Source organism: Arachis ipaensis, chromosome B08 (assembly GCF_000816755.2).
Source record: "Arachis ipaensis cultivar K30076 chromosome B08, Araip1.1, whole genome shotgun sequence".
NCBI lineage: Eukaryota > Viridiplantae > Streptophyta > Magnoliopsida > Fabales > Fabaceae > Arachis > Arachis ipaensis.
Window position 1 is genome coordinate 80910863 of NC_029792.2, and position 23686 is coordinate 80934548.

Below are 23686 nucleotides of genomic sequence, written 5' to 3' on the forward strand. Positions count from 1 at the left end.
TCAATAATATCATCTAGATTCTGAGTTCCTAAAGATGCCAACATTTCTGAGTTTCAAGGGATAGTGAGATGCCAAAACTATTCAGAAGCAAAAAGCTACTAAGTCCCGCTCATCTGATTATAACTAAGCTTCATTTGGAACTTAAAAATTTATTGTATCTTAATTTTATTTTTATCCTACTGTGTTTTTAGTTGCTTGGGGACAAGAAATAGTTATAGTTTGGTGTTGTGATGAGCGGATATTTTATACGCTTTTTGACATCACTTTCATATAGTTTTTAGTAGTTTTTATTTAGTTTTTATTAAGTTTTTATAGGTTTTAGTGTTAAANNNNGAGCTTTTTTGGAGCTACAGAAGTCCAAATGGAGCGTTCTCAATGACTATGGAAATCTGACTTCCAGAGCTTTCTAGCAATAAATAATAGTTCATACTTTGCTTTGGATTAGAAGGCCCAAAACTGGCGTCCAACGCCACCTTCCTGCCCCCTTCCAGTTGTCCAGCACCCAAAGAGATTAGCCCAACGTCCAAAGACCCAGAGAGGACCCCTAGCTGGCATTCCACGCCCAAGGAACCTCATAGCACATGGATCTCATTAAAGCTCAGCCCAAACACTCGCCAAGTGGGCCTCAGAAGTGGATTTTAGCACTAAATAGACTACTTTACCCTTAATAGTCTTTTGTTTAGTATTTAAGGGATTTTATCTATGTAATTCATTATTATTCTCCGAGTGAGGATAACATCATCACTCTCCGATTCAGGAGAGCTCCATACACGTTTTTATCTTTGTTTTTATTTTCAGTATGAGTTTCTAAATCTCCTAGGTTGAGGGGAGGAGCCCTTCTGAGTCCTATGAATTAATAAAAGTACTATTTCTTCTTCTTCGATCTGTGTCTGATTTATCTCTAAGATGTATATTCTGATCTTCATCGTGATAAACAGGACGATCTGACAAATTGGCTCTATTCATCACATTAAGACAAACGTGCCTGACAAACACCCGCGTCTACTTGGGTTCGTGTGAGTACCTGGAAGAAAAGCACGAGCCAATAGCTATGATTATACATCTCTCAGATGGTTAATCTATGATTTCGTTGGGGACTTCTCGAAATACCAGTTCAGCCGATCTTCGGAGAGATTAAGGTCTCCGGGGTATAGGCTAAATCCAAGAAGTAGCGTTCTCTAATCCGAAAGATTCTACCTTATCTGTGGAGTTTTAAGCAGGATCGCCAGGAGAATGGACTGCTATGCGCGTCACCCTTCGTCAGATTGAATATCACGACCACTGGCCATGGCCGTGTTCAACCTGTAGCAGAGGAGATCAAGGACCATTGGTGTGGCTTTGATCACTTACAGCCTGCCATAGAAGAAGATCATTCACAAGCAAAGAAGACAGTAGTACCAGAGTTACTTCAGAAAGACAAAGCAACTCCAACTCTCAACTCTATTCCTATCCTTATTTCAAATAATCCCATAAATATTTATGTATTGAACTCCTTCTGATTCCGCCTGTCTAAGACCTGCAAGACAACCATAAGTTTGCTTCAAGCCACAATCCTCGTGGGATCGACCCTGACTCGCTCAGGTATTACTTGGACGACCCAGTGCACTTGCTGGTACTGCTGCTGTTGTACAAAATAGTGTGGGTTTTGCGTACATGTGCACCAACGGACATATGGGTCTTGCACACTTGAGATGCTAGCACAAATGGTTCTTCTTGGTAGCATTTTTTATTGAAATACACATGAAAGACCAGAGTTATCTTTTCTAACTGTATACCACTCACACTTAAATAGGACTACCTTAAATTAGCCATAATAATCTAACTCAAACATATCAACTATTCTACCATAGCAGGCTACTTTTGCTTCGATTGGATTCTTATCTTTCACACTAGCAAAACTAGGAGTCAATGCCTCTAATGTGATACCACTATTTTGAGTTTTACGTCTCGCATCACAGTGCCTTGTATGGAATTTATACCCATTGATAATATAACCTGAAAATATTTTTGCAACTCTATTTGGATCCCTAGCCAACCCTTTTGCGCAACCAGGCACATCCTTTTTCATGGCATGAATTTTAAACCATTCTAAAAATTGTTGACTACGGTCTTTGGCTTTTTCCAACTTTGTTCTTCATGGATTGTTATCATTAACCACCTCCTCATGCTCTTTGAAGAGATTAAATATTCATAGTCTTATTTGTTAGTAAGGTTAAATATAATGATTGAGATCTAACAAATGATAATGAATCGAACAAAATACCTCATGCAGACTTCGAACTTATCACAATCGTTTAGGATGTATGCATGACCTTGTATTTCTGATTTTTCATCTAAAATAACTAAATCTCCCATTTTTCCACCAAGAGGACATCCTTTGCTTGGAAACAAACTAGGAGTTCGCACCTCATCCGAAACACACTCATCGTTGTTCCGAGGGATTCTATTAAATCTTGTCTGAACATTTTCATGCAAATATCTTTAGCAAAAATTTATACACTTATTCGCCAAATATCCTTCAGCAATAGATCCTTCTGGACGACTTCTATTACGAACATACGATTTTAGTGTGCACATATACCGTTCAACAGGGTACATCCAACGATATTGAACTGGACCACCTAACCTCACTTCATTTGCCAAATGAATAGGCAAGTGCACCATTATGTCAAAAAAGCTAGGAGGGGAAATCCTCTCCAATTGGCATAATGTCTCAGCAATATCCGCTTCTAAGTTAACTACCTCATCTAGGCTAATTACCTTCTGACATATTCGGCGAAAAATGAACATAATCGAACTAGAGCGATAGCAACATGGTCAGGAAGTATGCTTTTGATTGGTACTTGCAACAAGTAATGCAACATGAAATGAGCATCATGGGTCTTGTAACCAGAAATCTTCTTTTCTATTTCATGCACACATCGAGCAATATTGGAAGCGCTACCGTCTGGTAATTTTGCCACTTTTAACATACTACAAAAGATTGTTTTCTTTGTTGGAGTCATTGAAAAGCATGCCTATGCTAACTTAGTTTTTTTTCCATCCTTCATATTTTCTAGTTGAAGGTTTTTCCTGATACCCATGTCTTTAAGGTCAAAACGAGCAATTGCATGATCTTTTGTCTTTCTGGGAATATCTAAAAGAGTTTCAATTATGCTATCAACTATATTTTTCTCTATGTGCATGACATCAAGGTTGTGTCTAAACATGTTGAACTTCCAATATGGTAAATCAAAAAAGATTGACCATTTTTTCCAATTTGATATGGCATTCTTTAATCTCTTTTGCTTCTTCCCAGAAGAATTATCTACCTCTTGCAATATATCAAATACAGTTGAACCTTCTAACAACTGCGATGGAGACCTGAGTTCAGTTTTTCCATTGAAAGATATTTTCTTATGCCTCCATGGATGATTCATGGGTAAAAACCTTTGGTGATACATATAAACAGTCTTGTGACTATATTTCAGATAGATAGAAGAAGTCTCATCATTACAACATGGACAAGCCAATTTTTCCTTTGTACTCCACCCAGATAACATAGCATATGCAGGAAAGTCATTAATTGTCCACAAAAGACATGCTCTCATGTTGAATGTTTTGTTTTCTTTGGAATCATATGTTTCGACACCTAACTCCCATAGTTCTTTTAATTCTTCAATCAACGGTTGAAGACTTCAATCAACGGTTGAAGAAAGACATCAATGTCATTTTCCGGTGATTGTGGTCCAGGAATGAGTAAAGATAGCATAAAATAATCAGGCTTCATGCTCATCCAAGGGGGTAGATTATACACCATCAGAACAACAAGCTATATACTGTGTGTACTACTCAAAGTTCGAAATGGATTGAATCCGTCGCTTGCTAACCCAAGTTTCACATTACGAGGCTCCGTTGCAAAATCTTCATATTGATTGTCAAATGCTTCCAAGATTCACCATCGGCAAGATGCCTTAAGGACCCGTCTTTAGCACACTCATTGTTATGCTAAGACATAGCTTCGACAGTTCTTGTGCACATAAAAAGCCGTTGAAGTCTGAGAATCAAAGGGAAATGCCTTAGAGTTTTCGGAGCAACTTTGCGAGGCTTTCTAGATGAGGTAACATCATCCTCTTCTTCATAATGCTCAATATAATGGGATGTTCCACAGACATGACAAGATGAGTCATTCTTATACCCGTTCCGATACAACATGCAGTCATTGCGACATGCATCGATCTTTTGGTAGTCATAACCCAAGTTCTTCACCATATTCTTGGTTTTATCGAAAGAAATAGGAACATTCAAATATGGCATTGCTTCTTTCAATAATTCCAAGAGAGAAGAAAATGACGCATTACTCCAACCATGCAAGCATTTTAACAAGACGAATGGTAAAGGATAGTCTTGTGAATCCTTTACACCCGGGGTATAGTTCTTGGCTTGCATCGTCTACCAATTTATAAAACTCCTTTGCACATTCGTTGGGCCCCATGTTTTGTCTGTCAACTTGTGTAGTATCTCTAAATCTATCACGTAACAACTCATCAATATTATCATTGCAGTTATATTCATCGTCTATATGTCACTGTCAATATCCATAGCAAAAAGTGATTCCCCATGATTAAACCACCGCCTATAACCTTTTACAAAACTGTGGCATATTAGATGATCATATACGTCATCTCTCTTTAACCAAAGTTTATTACAATACTTTGCACATGGGCATTGAATTTCTTCCCCTTGAGGAACTCCTGTTGATGAGAAAGCAAAGTGTAAAAATCATTCTACACCAACTTCATATTCTTTCTCATAACGTGGTGTATCCATCCAGTCTTTCGACATATCCATCGAAAACCTATATATTTCAAATAGATAGCTAAGTTTCTAGATTAAAGTCTTTACTGTTAGTCTCACTAACTACGAATTTAGCATCCTAATTAACTAAGAGACAATGTTGTGCAAGCTTCCAAAATACTTTAAAGGCATTAGACATAAAATAACAGAGAAATTGAATTTTAGCAATGCTTAAAGAAGGGCCTAAATTGATGAGTGCCTCAGGAAAGCACTAAGTTGCACGCATAATATCAATAACAAATTAATAGATGTATTTAAATTTGCATAAACCAACCTTAATTACTGTCTTAATTTGTTCCACAGCAGTAGCAAAGTGGTAGCACAGCAGAAGCAGAATTAGAGAGATAGCAGCGGCAGCGAACAGCTATTCAGTAGCAGCAGATTATTATATTACCACAGGAGCAGCAGAATAAAGAAATGGCAGTAATAGTGGATAAATAACTATCGAAAACTTGAACAAAAATAGACTAAGACTTAAGTAAATATTAAAATATAAATATTTTTAATACTTTTTAGTATAAATAAATTATTTTTTAACAAATAAATTTTATTAGTAATTATTCACATGTTCGATCATGAGATAAAATGAAACAATTATCTCTCCACAAATGGCTCCAAACATCTAACTATAATAAGCTTCATTGAAAATAGTTTTTCAATGGAAAGAGCCAATCCATAATTGATTTGTGTTTTGGGTTGTTTATTTCCTTGTCAATATATATTATAGCTCGTTACATACATGCATTCAAAACAATACTGGAACGAGAACTTAAGAAAAATTAGATACAAGTACAAAATCTCTTTTAAATCAGCCCCATAATTAATTCCTTATTAATTAGTTTGTTTTAAAAGAGGACTCCAGCCTTCCATAAAATAAATTAAAATACACTACCTCCTAATAAAACAGGCAAAAGAAGTGTGCTGCAACCAGGGCTAGAAAAAGGTCTTCCACGTCGGAGTCACCTGCCCCGCCATGGTCTCTCCAACCTTAGCCAGCTGCCAGATTTGCTCGCTGTATGCTTGCCACACCTAGAGGCTCTCAAACCCAAACTCTCGTGGACTGGAAGGAATGGCACATTAGGAAGCCACCTGGATTGACTTGAGTGAGTTACAACTTACAATAAAAACACATATGCCATATGACAAAGAATGAAGCTTAAGATCTTTCTATTCACTTATCTATAGAATCATTTTTAAACAATAGCCTGAAGCCAGCAGCAACAAACACTTTTCTCATTACAACTACTTGATTGAGCTTTCTAAAAATATTAAACAATTGTGTCCAGCATGCATATTTCATTTCTTAGTTTGAGCTATTTTAAGTTCATGCATGATCAATCAATATGAATTACAATAAATCATTCCATGTTCGCATTAAACTATCAATCTTCTATTGAGATATATATGTATATATTTGTTTAAGTGAGAAGGGGGAGCACATTTCCACATATGATACATATCCACAGCTTTTGAATTGAGACCCACAAATCAAAATTAAACAAGTAGAGGAATAAAAACTAAAAAGCCACTTTTTCTTTTCTTTGTAATATTATTTCAACTTCGTAATGCATTGATCCTACATATATATCCTATACTACAAATAAAACTAAACTCTTCCAAAAGATTAACTATAGTGTTATTTTGCAAACTCATATAGTTAATTACTCAAATATGAAGTCCTTAATTGAACTAACATACATAGTTGAAACTGAACTGCAACAACAACAACAATAATCAATTTAATTTTATATATTAGATGAAACTGAACTTATCAGTAACATATAGCTAGCTAGCCCTTTATATTAATTGATGAACTTAATCTAACTGCTATAATAACAAACGTATTAATTCAGATCTACATATATAAAAACTCTCAAGTGTGTAAAGTTAAAAGTTGAAAGTAGAGTCCAATTTGATTTATCATGAATTGCAGTGCATGAATAAAGAAGGGCAGAATGGGAATTAGAGGAAGAATGGAATTATCTTGGCCATTTTAATTGTAGACAATTCCCAATACACAACAATGTTCATATGCTCCATCCTATTAATGGTGATTAATCTACGTCACATAAAGAACAATATGCTACACATTTATACACTGAAGAATCTATTATTGCTCTTTGCTCATGACCACTCACTGTCAATGATTTATCAAATGAAATTAACTCAACAGCATACAAAAATGGTTACCTAAGTAGTGGTTTCAGTGCTTGGAGTTCTTTACAAATCAGTTTAGTGGCAAAATCGACTAGGTTTGTGAATCTGTGATAAAAATTGACAAATTCTCACTTAGACAACCCTCCAATGGACATGAATAATGAAACGCAAACAGCTAATTAAAAATAGCAAGAGAGTAGAATGTCCTTAAATGGCCTAATGCATTTGTTCTTTCTACTACTACTAAAACCCATTCATCATGTTGTGCCATTTATACTTCTATACTCCTAAGTCCTAACCCATAATTTTGTTTTCAATTTTCTTAAACTTTAATACAATTTAAATAACTGTGGTAACACCAATTGAAAAACATGAATAAACTTATATTTCTTTTATACAAAAAGTGATTGCTAGTTAATGCAAAGTATAAAGTGGGTTGATGTGAATGTGAAGGAATAAAAAAGGGAAAATTGAAGCAAGTGTTGGGAGCTGCTGATTGCTGATGGAAAAGTGCATTAGGATCCCCTTCCCTTCAATTTTAATAATGCCTACAAGCTACAATGCCACTACAATTTACAAGCAATAAGTACAATAACTACACTAAATTGTTCAAAAACACAAACTACACTAACTCTATACAATCATTTGACTTGAATGGCAATAGAAGTAGATCAAATAAGGCTTATTTTGAATAAGTGAAAAGTAAATTCAAATTTAAATAAGGCTTATTTTAACTGATATGACCCATTTGATAGCATTCCCAATTTTAAACCACACTGATTTAGTTTTTATTTGATAACATTCCCAATTTTACACAGACACAAATTCTACCAAAAATAAAGTGCTTATTGAATGAATTTCCTCATAATCTTCGACATATTCTGTTTACAGTTTTCAAATGTACATGAATATTGTTGCACCAATAAAGGAAACACGCTTGCCATCAATTTAGATCAATTTCTTGCATAAAAGAATAAAGTAATAAACTACAATTTGAAAGTATATTGAGGATTCTCAAGTTGATCAATCTATATGTTCACATGTGGTAATGAGTGCAATAATTATAGGCAAAAATTAAATAAATCACCCTCTGTTCTTCTTTCTCTTTGAATCAAATGAGTAAATTATTAAAGTAAACCATTTAGGTAAAGCCTAAAGCAATACATATGGTATATAACATATGCAAAGTCTAACACAATTGTTTATTATTGTAGTGTTCGACAAGCATATATAGAAATTAAAATAATAATAATAATAATCATGATTAATTTTATTTTTCAAAGGAGTGTGGAAACTAATAGTAAACTAGTGTAGAAACAACTTCTAATTTCATAAACTAATTACTCATTGGACAGTGCAGACTTCATTAAGATTAGAAGAAACCAAAAACAAAAATGACTTAAGAATTTGTTTGTCAGGACTTAAATTAGAATTTTGCCACATACATACCAATCTAATGATATTTAATTCAACAACAAAGTAACAAACATTTCTAAGATGAGTGTGAAAACCCCTAGAAAGCTAAATATTTTCTATGCGAATTCACCAAATGAGAAACAGATTTTTAACCTAGCGAAAGCTAAAACAAAATGAAAGGCGCAAAACTAACAAGAGCAATACAGCGTGCCTAGGGTTCATTTCGATGTATTTGAAACACATGATTCTGTAGGAAGCAGAAAGTAAATAAGCTAATAAAGAAAAGTAAATTCAGGAGAGTAATTAGATGAGTGGGGGAGTACGAAGTGATAGAAAATGATGGAAGAGCTTACATTGAAGGGGCTGGGAGCAAAGCAGAGACGAATGCACCCGCACGGAAAATCGAGGCAAACACGAACGAGGGATGCAGCAAATGCACGGTGGAGGCGCGGTGGAGGGGATGTAGCAGCGCGATGACAAGGAAGGCAACGGTGAGGGTTAGGGCATGGTGGCAGGAAGATGCAGATGAGATCGGCGAGGAGGACGACGCTAGTGACAAGGAGGAGACCAGGCTAATGGCACAGTGGGGATCTACCCTCTTCTAGGGTTGCCATGGAGATGAGAGTTGAGAGTTGAGAGTGACGACGGTAATAAGGGTTTGTTTGTTCAATAACGAGCGAGCAGGAGATCCGGATTGAAGCTTTGTTCTGGGTCATAAGAGTTTTATTGTTCAATAACCTTTTGGCCACGCTTTAAAGCACGCCAAAATAGTGCCAGTATATGGCCACGCTTCATAACCGCAACCATAATGAAGATCTGTTGCCACGCTTTTAAAATGACCCTGTTTCACTCTATAGCTACGTTTTTGAAGCGTGGCAAAAAAATGTGGCCATATCACTAATCAATTGCCACCCTTCCAAAAGCGTGGCCGTTGACCCTTTTCGCCACGTTTTTAAAGCGTGGCAAGAAAAAATGTGGCCGAATCTCTATTCAATCGCCACCCTCACAACTGCGTGGCCATTTTGATCACTTTTGGGCATGCTTTTAAAGCGTGGCAAAAAAAAAGCGTGGCCATAGGCCATTTTTATTGTAGTGCCCCCCTCACATTTGAACCCTAGCCCATCCCACCCTTATAAATACCCTTTCTTCCAACCCTTTCAACATACAATTTATACACATAAGCCCCCACTTGGCCGAACCCCTCTCTCCCTCTTTCTCCACCCATTTTCTTCTTCTTCTACTATTTTCTTTCATTTTTTACTCGAGGACGAGCAAAGCTTTGAAGTTTGGTGTTGAAAAAGCCTTACTTTTTGCTTTCGATACACACTTATGGCACCCAAAGTCAAAGAATCCTCTAGAAAGAGAAAAGAAAAAGCCATAGCTTCAGCCTTCAAACCTTGGGAAAGGGAGAGATTCCTTACTAAGGCTCATCAAGACCACTTCTATAAAGTAGTGGCAAAGAAGAAGGTGATTCCTGACATCCCCTTTAGGCTTAAAAAGAATGAGTACCCAGAGATCTGACGAGAAATTTGGAGGAGTGGTTGGGAAGTTCTAACCAATCCTATCCCGGAAGTCAGAATCTTGATGGTTCAAGAGTTCTATTCCAATGCATGAGTCACTAAACATCATGATACAAGTGTGAACCTAAGCCCTAAAACTGGAGCACCATGGTCCAAAGGCGACCCTTAGATTTCAGCCCAGAAAGTGTAAGGTTGGCCCTCCATTTGCCAGTAATGCATGGAGACCCACATCCTTACACTAGAAGAGTAAATTTTGATCAAAGACTGGACCAAGTCCTTTTAGACATTTGTATGGAAGGAGCACAATGGAGAAGGGATGCTCATGGAAAGCCTATCCAACTAAGAAGGCTTGACCTCAAGCTTGTAGCTAGAGGATGGTTGGAATTTATCCAACACTCTATCATCCCTACTAGCAACCGGTCCAAAGTGACCATTGATCGAGCCATCATGATTCACTATATCATTCTTGGAGACGAGGTTGAGGTACATGAGGTGATACCTCAAGAGCTGTACAAGGTGGCAGAAAAGACCTCCACTCAAGCCAGGTTGGCATTCCCTCACCTCATATGTCACTTATGCAATTCAGCTGGAATTGTCATAAAAGGAGACATCTCTATTGAGGAGGACAAGCCCATCACTAAAAGAAGCATGGAGCATGTTAGAGAGACGGCACGTAAACCACAGCAAGAGCATGTGGGGCTGCCTCAACAAGAAATCCTTGAAATGCCTCAAGGGATACATTTTCCTCCCTAAAGTTATTGGGATCAACTGAATACTTCTCTAGGAGAATTAAGCTCCAACATGGATCAGCTGAGGATGGGACACTAAGAGCATTCCACCATCCTCCATGAGATAAGAGAAAATCAAAGAGCCATGAGAGAAGAACAATAGAGACAGGGGCGTGACATAGAAGAAATCAAGCGCTCTATTGGATTCTCTAGAGGAAGCAGCAGCCACCGTCACTAAGGTGGTCACATTCTATACTCCCCTTTGTTTATCTTATTTTTCTGTACATGAATTTCGAGTTATATAATAATCAATTATTTGATGTGGTGGCATTACTTTTACTTTCTGAATGTATGAACAGTGCATATTTGATGTTGGAGTTAAGAATATTGGCACTTGAAAGAATGATGAAAAAGGAGAAGTATTATTGGTAATCTGAAAAAATCCAAAAAAAAAGGGATTCTTGAAGCAAGAAAAAGCAGCAAAAAGAAAAAAAAAGAAAAAGAAAGAAGCAAAAAAAAAGAGAAAAAAAAAGAAAAAAAGAAGCAAAAGAAAAAGAAAAAGCCAATAGCTCTTTAAACCAAAAGGCAAGAGCAAGGATCCAAGGTTTTGAGCATCAATAGTTAGGAGGGCCTGAAAGAAACAAAATCTTGGCCTAAAACAGTTCAAATGAGATGCTTCCCTAACTATATGCTTGTTGTGTGAAGGTGTCAAGTGAAAAACTTGAGACTGAGCAGTTAAAGTCGTGATCCAAAGCAAAAGAGTGTGCTTAAGAACTCTGGACACCACTAACTGGAGATTCTAGCAAAGCTGAATCACAATCCTTAAGGGTTTACCCAGTTAAGTGTCTGTGACATTTATGTATACGGTGGTAATACTAGAAAGCAAAGCGCTTAGGGTCACGGCCAAGACTCAAAAGAAGCTGTGTTCAAGAATAAAAAAGAACTAAACTAGGAGAGTCAATAATATCATCTGGATTCTGAGTTCCTAAAAATACCAATTATTCTAAGTTTCAAAGAAAAATGAGATGCCAAAGCTATTCTGAAGTGAATAGCCACTAGTCCCGCTCATCTAATTGAAACTGAGCTTTATTAAAAAGTTTTATAAAAATGTGTACCGGTGATTAAGCCGGCAGTACCGACTCTAGACTGTTCGGTACCGTATTTTGAGAAAAACAAGATTTTGAAAATTGATTTATTGTTTTGAAAGAATAAAAATAATTTGAAAATTGAAAATCGGGCGCTAATCTTAAGGGTTTTGGCCAAAGGTGGGTCAAAGGGAATAAAAATGCTAATGAGTTGGACCGGGCCCAAAGCCCAACATATGTAAGTGATTTAATGAGCAACTCAGCTCATTTTTACCCTCCACAAAGAGAGCCACGCGGATTGAGAGAGAAGAGAGGTGAGGGTATGGTGACACTATTCATTATTATCTTTTGGGAGCCATAACTTGAGCTACGGAGCTCCGATTGACAAGTTGTTTGCAGCCACGCGAAGCCCTCATCAAGCTCTTCGATTCTATATAGGTTTTGTGGTGAGTATTGCTTTGTACTCTACCCATTTTTCATTTTTTCCATTGAACTCGAAAATGGCTTTGGATTTTTAAGTTTCTTTGTGTTTTAGTTGTTTAGGGGTGATCTAGGATTGGAGTATTGTTGGGTTTTACCCCTATTGGTAAGGTAAGGTTTCACTAAACCCTTGTGTTTAGTTGTTTTTGTAAACCCTAAGATTGATCTTTGTATGTTAGGTGATGTTAGATTGAGTTTTGGTGTTTATTGGAGTTGGTTTGAGGCTTTGGATCGAGCTTGGTGGCTTCATTTTGGTATTTTGTGCATATTGGGGATCGGCTAAGGTATGGTTTCGGTTTCCTTTATGTAATATGTAATGTTTCTGGACACTTAGGCTAGTTGACCCTAAGATAGGATTGAATGATATTGGTGTATGAATAATTATATGTGAATTGACATTAATTGTTGGTTGTATTGGATTATTGTGGTTGTTGATGATTGTTGAAAATTATTGGTGTTGATGAGTATTGATGGTGATTAGTTATATTGATGAATAATGAGGATTATGAGAATTTATGGTAATATGTTAATGTAAAATATTTGTGATGGTTTGGAATGAAGGATATTGATGATTATGATGTGTGATGATAAATGTTAATGATGATTTTGGATTTTGAATCATTTCGTTGGTGTTGATATTGAATGGTGGTTGAAGGAATTTGATGTGAACTTAGGTTGAATATTAAAGTTGGATGAGGTGAGTATTAAATGGCTTTGTGTTGTTTTGGTATTGTTTGGATTGTGAGTAATTTGGTTTTGAATTTAGAATTTTGGTGAATTTGAGTTTTTAAGGTTTTTGGTAAAAATGGGTTTTAGGCCAACTTTGGCGGATCATATCCTGAACTACAATTTTTGAAATTGATTGTTTTGTATCAAATTAAAGATGATTCAAATAGATTTAAAACGGTATAGATTTCGTAGAAATCGGAGTTTTGTAGAAAAAGATATGATTGTTGGAAGTTGGTGTCAAAAATCTGAATTCTGTGAAGTTGCAGAATTTGTGATTTCTGGTTTGTGTGCGCACGCACACTGCTGTGCATGTGCTCTGAATGGGGGCCATGTTTTGACTTGTGCGTACGCACACCTTTAGGCGCACGCACACCCTGTGAATTTTGAAAACGTGCGTACGCACACTTTGATGCGCACACACACACAGGGATATACCTACTGTTGAGGGCGTTCGCACACACACTCTGTAAAATTTGCATGTTGTGCGTACGCACAATGTCATGCGTACGCACAAGCTCGGAAAAATCTTCTAAGCGTGTGTACGCACAACCCTATGCATACGCACACTGCCCTGTTTTTCAATAAAAACTGTGTTTTTAACCGTTTTACCCTCCTGGCAAGCTTGCAAACTTCCGTAACACTTATTTAAAACCTTTTTGCCAGTTTTTGGATCTTGAATCAAGGGAGAAAACAATAAGTGAATTAAAAGGGGTATTTTTGGTAATGAGTTTAGAAGACGGTGGTTTAGGTTGCTGAAGTGGTGGGTAAGCAGGCTGAATACTATATTGGGGATGACTAAGACGATTTGAGAGGTGATGATACTTGATGGCAAATTTGAGAAAAATGGAAAATCATGATGGTTATGATAAGTTGAGGACTCAGAAAAGAATGATGAACTTGTTGAACGTTGAGAGTGTACCAGGCACTATATCCTTGGGTTAAGTATGATGATAACTCAAAAAGAAATGAAGATCTTATTGAATGTTGAGAGTGTGTCAAGCACTATATCCTTGGGTTAAGTACGATAGTATACAGGGCACTATGTCCCTGGTAATGAATTATGATTAATAACCTTTTCGGCTACAAGAGTGTGCCAGGCACTATATCCTTGGGTTACGCATGCGAGTGTTCCTGGCACTATATCCGTGGGTCAATAGAATGTGTCCGACACTATATCCGTGGGTCAATATAGTGTGCCTGGCACTATATCCATGGGAGAGATAGAAAAGCTACATCCGAAAGGATGTTTGGGGTTGGCATTTATAAACCGACAAGTGATATCACGAGCCAATAGGAAAGACATTCATCATATGCATCTTCTACCTGCTTGTTTGCTTTGCTTAATTTCTGTTATGCCTAAATGAATCACATGTTTACTTGATAATTGTTCTATTTGTTGTACATGTACTTTACCTGTGCTTTACTTGTCTGTATTACTTATGTTTTATGCTGGGATTGAGGAGGTTCGGAAGGCGGTGGCGATGGGAATGCACGGAGGTTAGGATGGCGAAGGTTGTGGGATACAGCGGTGTGATTAGTACTAGCTAGAAATCCCCTAAGTTTAGATAACCCTGTTTATTTTTTACGGATTACGTTATTTATTTTGGTAAGCTTGAATATCTGTTTTCGATGTGAAGTTCTAGGATTGCCTTTGGCGTCTCGGAACCTTACATCTTATATATTGGGCACTGTTACCATACTAAGAACCTCCGGTTCTCATACCCTATGATTTTTTTTATTTTCAGATGCAGGTCGTAATTCACCTCGGTGAAATTGCGGACAGGGTGACAGAGCAGAGTATGGTTCTTTCCTTGTTTATTTCTGTTTTACTTTTGTTGTAGTATTCTCTCACCTCTTGTATATTTAACTTTGTTGCCTTAGAGGCTTTATTTTCTGAAAACTTTGAGAGATAGGTTGTTGCTGTTTTAAACTTCGAAATCCTGTTGTATTTAGTTTGATTAGCCGGCCTAAACTCCGCAGGCTGTGACTAGTCATTTTTTTGGTATTTCACACTTATATATATATATATATATATATATATATATCTTGTTTACTTAAATTATTGCCTTGTGTATCCTGGAGCTATCTACAAGGTTTTATATATTATGTCTTGTTCTATCATACTTATGCGTTTAGTTATCGTGTGTGAATGCTTCGCATTTCGTAATTCCGCCTAATGCAATTTGAGCTTTCATTCCTTCATCGGTCTTCTAGTATTACTATTTCTTTCTATATATGTATATATGATATTATACGAGCCTTAGAACTGTCATGACACTTTCTTATCCTTCGCTTTACGGCACGAGGTAAGGCTTAGGGTAACGGGGTGTTACATTTGGTGTTCTTATGAGCGGATATTTTATACGCTTTTTGGCATCATTTTCATATAGTTTTTATTATGTTTTGTTTAAGTTTTATTATATTTTCATAGGTTTTAGTGCAAAATTCACATTTTTAGATTCTACTTTGAGTTGTTGCGTTTTATGATGATTTCAGGTAATTTCTCGCTGAAATTGAGGAGCTTTGGAAAAGTCTGAGTCAGAGACAAAGAAAGGACTGCAGATGCTATCGGATTCTGACCTCTGTGCACTCGAAGGAGTGTTTTTGGAGGTGCAGAAGTCCAAATGGCGCGCTCCTAACGGCTTTGGAAAGTTAACATCTAGGGCTTTCAAAAGTAATATATAATAGTCCATACTTTGCTTTGGAAATGAAGGTCCAAAATAGGCGTTCAACACCAACACTTCACCCTCTTCCTAGCGTTGGACGCCCAAAAGGGAGCAGCTGGCATCCAACGCCCAAAAATGAGTCCAAAGCTGGCGTTCAACACCCTAGAAGGGTACTAGCTCGTAGAGTCACCCCTAGCTCAGTCCAAACACTCACCAAGGGCCCCCAGAAGTGGATTTTCGCACTATCAACCTAGTTTATCCTATTTTTGTAATCCTTAGTTGCTAAACTAGTATATATAGAACAAAGATCACCCTTGTTAGAGTGCTTTGCCCATTCGAACCTTTCATTACTTTTCTGTAAGTTATGAGTCACTAAGCGCCTAGGTTAAGGTTAGGAGCTCTGCTGATTCTTTTGGATTAATAATATAACTATTCTATTTCAATCTATGCTTGATTCCATTCTAAGATGTATCTTCGTTCTTCATCCTAATGAATTGAGAGTGTAACTTGACCATCATCCCTATTCCACATGGGTTCTTGCAAGTCCTTGACGGCATAGTATTGAACTACAAGCTTGATTATACATCTCTTAAACGGCTAATCCACAACTTCGTTGGGGACTTGGAGACATCAGTTCGGCTGAGGTACGGGACGATTAGGGCCTTTGTGGTATAGGCTAGAATCAGGAAGCAGCATTCTCTGATCCGGAAGATCCAACCTTGACTATGGCATTTTGAGTAGGATCACAAAGGGAATGGACTGCAAGAGCTTCACCCCCGTTCAGATTGGATGACCACTGACCTGGTGTTTGATCTGAAGCAGAGGCGATTAATGACCACTGACCTGGCATTAATTACTTATAGCCTGCCATGGAATGAATCATCAGAAGTTGAAGTAGACAGTGAGAAAAGTTGATCCAGAAGGAGGAAGCATCTACGAAGCCTCAACCATTCTCTTATCAATTGATTTTACATCTATCCAGTAATACTTTATTTATTCTGTTTTTATGCGTTTTTCCACAACAACTAAATTTTCTATCCGCCTGACTAAGATCTACAAGAAAGCCATTGCTTGTTCAAACCAATAATCTCCGTGGGATCGACCCTTATTCACCTGAGGTATCACTTGGACATCCCGGTGCACTTGCCAGTCTATCTGTGTGAATATTGCAGAGTCAATTTCGTGCACTAACACACAATGTGGGATTCGAATCCCTGATACTTATATAAGCAGACGAGTGAGATAACTAGTCAACTAATCCAAATTAGTTAAGACAAATACTAATTATTTTTAATATTTTTAACATTAAAAATTGTTAAACTTTAATTTTAATTATAGTTTTATTCCACAACAACTATATTTTGATGACCTACGCAACAAGCTCCTCTTCATTAACCACAAACCAAATCGACGTGAGAGAATTTGGGGGTGAAGGCGGATGCGACGGAAGTGGTGGTGGTTATGGAAGCAAGACGAGGAAAAAAGAATAAAGGAGCGAGGTATTTATGAAATTATCAATGAAAATTCAACGATTGGTTATTTTTGTCGAACAAAACTTATTGTGTATGGGTATAACTTTAGTTTCAATTTTTTATGGTCAGTTTTATTAGCGTGTGCATCTTTCATGATTAGAAAAATGGTTATTTACTCTAATTATTAATTTTAATCTGAGATTCATTTATTAAAAATTAATAAACATTTAATATATAATTTCACATGCCATAAAGATTTAACGAATCTCCATTATATACTTCTTTTGTCCTTGTCACCATTTATTCGTGGAGGTAAATTTTGTAAGAACCTGAATTTTCGAAAATTAAATAAGTTATTTATGATTTATTATATTTATTTAAGAGTATATTTTCAGTGATTTTTATACTGATTGGATAATTTTTGCATTCAAATTTAAAGCTTTAGTAATTGAAAAATAATGAGAATTTTATACGCTTTAATTTGAATATTTAGATTTTGAACTTTATTTTATGGATAAAAAAATTAATTTCATTAACTCTAATTCTTAAATTAGAGTATTTATTTGAGAATAAATTATAATTTGATGAATAAATAGTATTTTCTTTCAAAAAAATTTTGTTGGAATAAAATTGATTTTCAATTACAACATTCTCCCTATTTTTATTTGAAATTACCAACTTACCTTCACTCTTTTTTCCTAAATCAAAACCCTAACCCTATTACACCTACACACTCATCCACTCCCTCACTCAATTCCACCATCCCACCCTCACCCCATACTCTCACACGCATGAAAAAAAAAAGAAAGAAAAGAGAGAAAGAGAGCTACGAAGAACGGGAACCGCTGTCGGGGGAAGAGGATGACGCCAGTATAGCCACGCCGCTATTGCTGTCGTCGTCATGGCTGTGCATGGAGGATCACCGGCACTGAGTTACCAAGAAGGGAGGAGAGGAGGGTGCTCGCGAGAGAAGGGGAGCCGCCATTGTTATTGAGCATCACGAGGAAGGAAAGAGCGCAAGCTAAAGGAGCTGTCGCTGACGCTTCGAGCCGTCGTGTCTCACTAAGCCGTCTTTGTCGTGCTTCTTCACCATCGCACTGGTCATCGTCACCGTCGAGGTCTTCAGCATCGCTGTTAGTGGAGGTTAGCCGAGAGAGGGACGACGTATGGGAAGGAGCTATCGCGAAGCTTCCATTGCTGCTGCTGTTCGTTGAGTCCGACGTCGCCACCATTATCTGGGTCGCTGTGGTTCAAGCCGCCACTGTTGTAGCTCACCTGAGCCCACCGAATGAGCTGCGGTTGCTCTGGTCTTGGTTCTTTTTTGTGCGGTAATTCGTTCTCCTTCGAAAACCCTTTTAGTCATTGTTTCATTATATATTGCTGAATTTTCTGTGGCGTTATTGTGATAGGGTTGAGTTTTGGTCCTTGCATATTGCGATTAAAGCTGCTGCTATAACGGCCCAACTTCCAGCATATCATGATCATACTAGAAGCTGAACGTTACCAACTTGTTTCTCCATACATAATAATAATTAATAAGTATAAGCCTATTCGTTGTTAACACCCAGCGAGTTTACGAGTTTTTTTTAAACAATAGTAGTAATAGTTGCATACATACAGTATAATAAGGAAACATGCGTACACACATTCAGAAAATAGTAGAACATAATACATAGAACATAACACCATAATATACATCATGATACAGAAGTAGCTCAGTTATACTAGTACAAAACTATAATACAACATCCCTCAGTTAGCGACTAATATAATATATACATACATGAACATAAGATGTATTAGGGCCTGGCCTGTTCAAAAGCCCGTAAGCTGGCACCAAGGCTAGCCTAACTCTATTATATACCTATTCCCTCTGAGCAAGCTAGCAAAAGTGAGGGAAATACTCTAATGTACCGGAGTTAGACTGGACGCCTCAAAAAGTCTCATCGTCTCTGATCCGAAAGCCCCTCACAGAAAACTATTGGGTAGGTAATGTTGCCCATTTGCTGATGCCTCATCTGGCTCATCACTACCAGAAAATATATCTACAATCTCAGGGTTCTCCTCAGGTTGCATCCAAGAAAGAGGAAAGTCATAGGGTACACAAGATCAAAGAAAGGTGTACTAATAGGATGCTAAAAAGGTCTACCATGTACTACATAATTACGTACACGAGGTGCCACGCAATAGATATAATACTCATCGAGAACTGGGTCCTCGTATGCATACGGGTGATCAATCTAGTAGAACAGGACTCCCGTGTCAATCTGAAGAGGTGTAAAGGGTAAGAACTGCAAACTACTTAGTAAGGTTGGGGTTTATAGTTAAGTCCTTTTTTAATGTCCGTTTGCAAGTTTCTAAATCCTTTGAATTCGATGGTTTAACCATAAAAAATTACCTTTTTAAAAGAAATTAGTTAATTAACCAGAAAAACAAACTCCCTTTTTAGATAAAAGAATCTTAAAAGTTTCCTAATGGTACGAATGACGAACCTGTTCCAAACATAGGTTCATTAAGTCTATGTTGAACCAGCTTGATATTTCATAATTTACTAAACCACAAGTCAAATTAATCAAGGTCTCCAACCCATCACATAATCAATCATGGCTTCAGACCCAAATAGCTATATCACATCCAATTCACCGCAACCCAACCAATTTCAATCACAAACATAAGTAATAAGGTTCAAGCACAATCAAGAGCAGTTATGTCAAGTATAGCAATTAGCAATTAAACAAAATTATTCACATAGGCAAATCAATTACAATATGCACAAACAAGTATGATGCACGTCTGGTCCTATTGCAGGCAATGAGCTTATTTGTAGGTTTTGACCCGCACCCGACGCAATCCAACCCTCCAAGATAGATAAGGCCTTCCCAGAACTTAATCCCAGATTAAGTACCACATACCCTTTACCAAGTACTCTCAACTTGCAGGGTTGGTAATTGCTTAAATCTCAATATACCGCAGGTATGCTAGTCAGGCCTCTACGAAGCATTCAGCTTGCAGGGCTGGTACTTCTCTATAGCAGCCTGTCTGGGAAGCAACAGCACAATACGGCATCCCCGCACAATATTCACAACATCGCCCAAAGGCTCATATTTCACATATAACCATACTTTCTATCACTTAGTAATCATCTTTATCATCTCTCCACAATCATAAATTAAGCATCACAACATCACAATGAGCTCATTTCACAAATCTATCATTTCTCCATAATCATAAATCAAGCATTACAACATCACAGTGAGCTCATTTCACAAATCTTTCATCTCTCCACAATCATAAATCAAGAATCACAACATCACAGTAATCTCATTTCATAATTCTCTACTTACTCTGTAGGGTTAAGCACACTGCTCTATAGCCTTTAACTCCTTTTCCTTCTAATATGTATATGAGTTTTTAAAACTTATTTCATTACCTTACATATTCCTTAGTTGTTTAATAAAGAGAATTAAAGAATTTTGGACTCAAAACTGCCTTTGTGAGGCTTTTAAGAAAAACTGTCTTTTGATCAATATTTTATGATAAATAATAAAACAATATTATTAATATTTTAATATTAAAATAATATTTTATTCAACTTTGAAAAATTGAATTTTGACTTCCGAACTTTTTAGAAATTGCATTTTGACCCCGTGACTTTTAATATTTGCACTTTGGCCCCTCAACTTTCTCTTAATTAACTTTCAACCCCAAATTTTTTAATAATTAGATTTTGACCCCAAAATAATCAAAACCAAACTTTTTTCTTGTCCTCCAAAAACTAAAAATATTTTTCCAAAAGTTCATCAGATTTCAATCTTTTTGGTAACAGATTTTTACCCGATTTTTGCCAAACCAAAGAGCAATATTTCAGCTATCAAATACACATCAAAACCACATCAAATCTCTTGAAATCATAGTTAGAAGGTCACGTTTTCCAGCAGCAACAACAACAACTCCACAACCTTCAATAACTTGATTTTCAAATATCAAAAAAACAAGATCTCATGATCAAATCATCACACAAACACTCAAAATCAAGTCTCAAGCAACAAGATCTGATTTTACACATCAAAAACACAACTAATCATTGATTAATTTACCAAACCTTACCTCTTTTGCAGCTGCCAAGAATTGAACCAAGAACAAGCTTCAAAAAGTACTTTTACGCCTGATTTAACATAAAAACAACTTTAAAACCATATGAACCATGAAGGCTGAAGCTTCATAATGATGAAAAGAAGGTTTTCCTCACCTTAAGGAACATAGAAATAATTTTTTCATAGAGCCTATAGTAATTGAACCAGAGATCCTAAGAGAAAACATAAAGAAAACATGATTTGCTTGATTTTCCACCATGGCCGAAAATTCAAGGAGGAGGAGCAAACATCATACCTTGATTTACTTGATGAAAATTGACATCAAAATATCGAGGAGAAAGATTTGAATGCTTTGATTGAATTAGATTTTTGATAGGGGTTTTAGTTTGAGAAAGAACGGAGAAAGAAGCTCAGGCATCCCTGGAAGTTTTCTTGATTTTCTCTCCCGGAATTTTTGAATTCTAGCTTGTCTTGGAAGAAAAGTTGATGGTAATGATGAGCGTAGGGAGCCGTGGGATTAGGATAAGCATTATCCTAAAGTTTGGTGTAAAAATATCTCAAGAAAGGATATTTATTAAAGCTAGATGTATTAGAATACAAGTGTTTCTTACATTTTCTTTAAGAAACCTTTTCTATGAAAGAAAACATGTGGTGGCTATCCTTGGGAGAGCCACGTGTCATAAGGTGCTGAGTCATCAAAATTTAATAATAAAATATAATTTTGAAGATAATTACTAAAACTATATATGTCAGATTACACTACTAAAGGATAAGCATGAGCTTTACTAGTATAAATGATACTAGTAACAAGATAATCTTGAGAATAAAAGATATATGATGAAGCATTAGCATTGCTACGTTCATCTAAGAATGCCGGTATTATCCATTACCAGTAGATTTCTAGCTCAATTATTATATTACTAATCATAGGTCAACATTAATCACAGCAGAGAAAATAATATTATAATATTCCAAAAAAAAGAAAAAATAATAATATAATATTTCAAATAAAATAATAATATATGAATATTATATTAATATATTTTTTTCTCGAAATTTGGGACCGGCTCATCACAATGAGACAAATCACGCAAATTAGAATTTTGAAATTGGCACCCGAAGTGGCCCAAAAAACGTAACTTTTTGTGATGTGCCTGCTTAGATCAGGAAAGGTGTCTGGTGCAGTCAAGTTGCTGACTCAGCAGCTTGATGACACAACACCTGTGCAGCAGAGGTGCTTATATGCATTAAAATTCCAAAAAATACCATAAAAATTCCGTATGATCCCAAATAAACGCCGTTTCTTCGGGGCTAGGCCGTTACATTCTACCCTCGTAATAGAAAATTTTGTCCTCAAAATTTTAATTACTTGAAAAGAGAAATGGATAGTCTTTCCTTATCTTGTCTTCTAGCTCCCATGTGTACTCTTTGGTTCCAGTTTGTCCCTAGGCTACCTTAACTAATGGTACTATCTTGCCTCTTAGCTATTTGTCACTTCACTCCACAATCCTTGTTGGTAAATTTTGGCATGTCAAGTCGGCTCGCAGCTGTACTGTCTTTGGTTGTAAAATATAGCTTTCGTTGGGATTATACTTCTTGAGTTGTGAAACATGAAATACATCGTGAAAGTTCGACAAATAAGGGGGGAGGGCTATTTGTGCTACTGGACCGACCCTTTTAAGAATTTGAAAAGGACCTAAGTATCATGGACTCAATTTCTTAGTTCTAAGAGCTCTACCTATCCCGGTTGTGGGTGTCACCCTTAAGAAAATATGGTCACCATCGCTAAACTCTAAGGGCCTATGCCTAATATCTGCATAGTTCTTCTGTCGAGTTTGAGCAGTCTGAATCTTTTCTCAAATATGCTTAATTTGTTCAGTAATCTTTTGCACAAATTCTGGCCCAAAAATCCTACCTTCTTCTTTATCATACCCGGATAACAGTGACTGACACTTTCTCCAGTAGAGACTTTCATACGGTGCCATAGTAATTCCTATTAATGTTTCTCTTATTCCTAATTTTAAGCTTTCAAAGGTTAACATCATTTCTTCTTCTTTGATCATCATCAAGGATATGCCCAGATTCTTCCGACTTAAAGCATCTATGACTATATTACCCTTTCCAGGATGGTAACTTAACTTAAAGTCATAATCATTCAAGAATTCCATCCATCACCTTTGTCTCATATTTAAAGTCTTTCTGATCAAAGATGTACTTCAGACTCTTATAATCGGAGAAAATTTCAAATTAAACTCCATCCAAATAGTGTCTCTAGATTTTGAGTGCAAAAACTACTACTACCAATTCTAAATCATGTGTTAGATAATTCCTTTCATAAGGTCTCAACTATCTTGAAGCATAAGCCCCTACATTCCTATGCTGCATCAATATGCATCCAAGTCCCATAAAAGAAGTTGATATATGTCCAGAAGGGTATTTGACGAACTGGACTCGATTCATGAGAGGAGAGAGATAATAGTATAATATTATCATTATATTAGTA

At 36.6% G+C, this 23686-nt stretch overlaps 1 long non-coding RNA gene across 3 annotated transcripts; it reads right to left on the reverse strand.

The window, feature by feature from the left end:
- On the reverse strand, positions 402 to 21275 carry LOC107614480. Of its 3 annotated transcripts, none has more exons than XR_001614464.2 (4): positions 21265 to 21275; positions 5729 to 5934; positions 5111 to 5200; positions 402 to 4837 (listed from the first exon to the last, which is right to left on the reverse strand). It is a non-coding gene; the product is annotated as an uncharacterized LOC107614480 (long non-coding RNA). The 3 variants fall into 3 exon arrangements; XR_002352647.1 differs by lacking the exon at positions 21265 to 21275 and adding an exon at positions 8800 to 8855 and having other exon boundaries at positions 5729 to 5925; XR_001614463.2 differs by lacking the exon at positions 21265 to 21275 and adding an exon at positions 7027 to 7099 and having other exon boundaries at positions 5729 to 5925.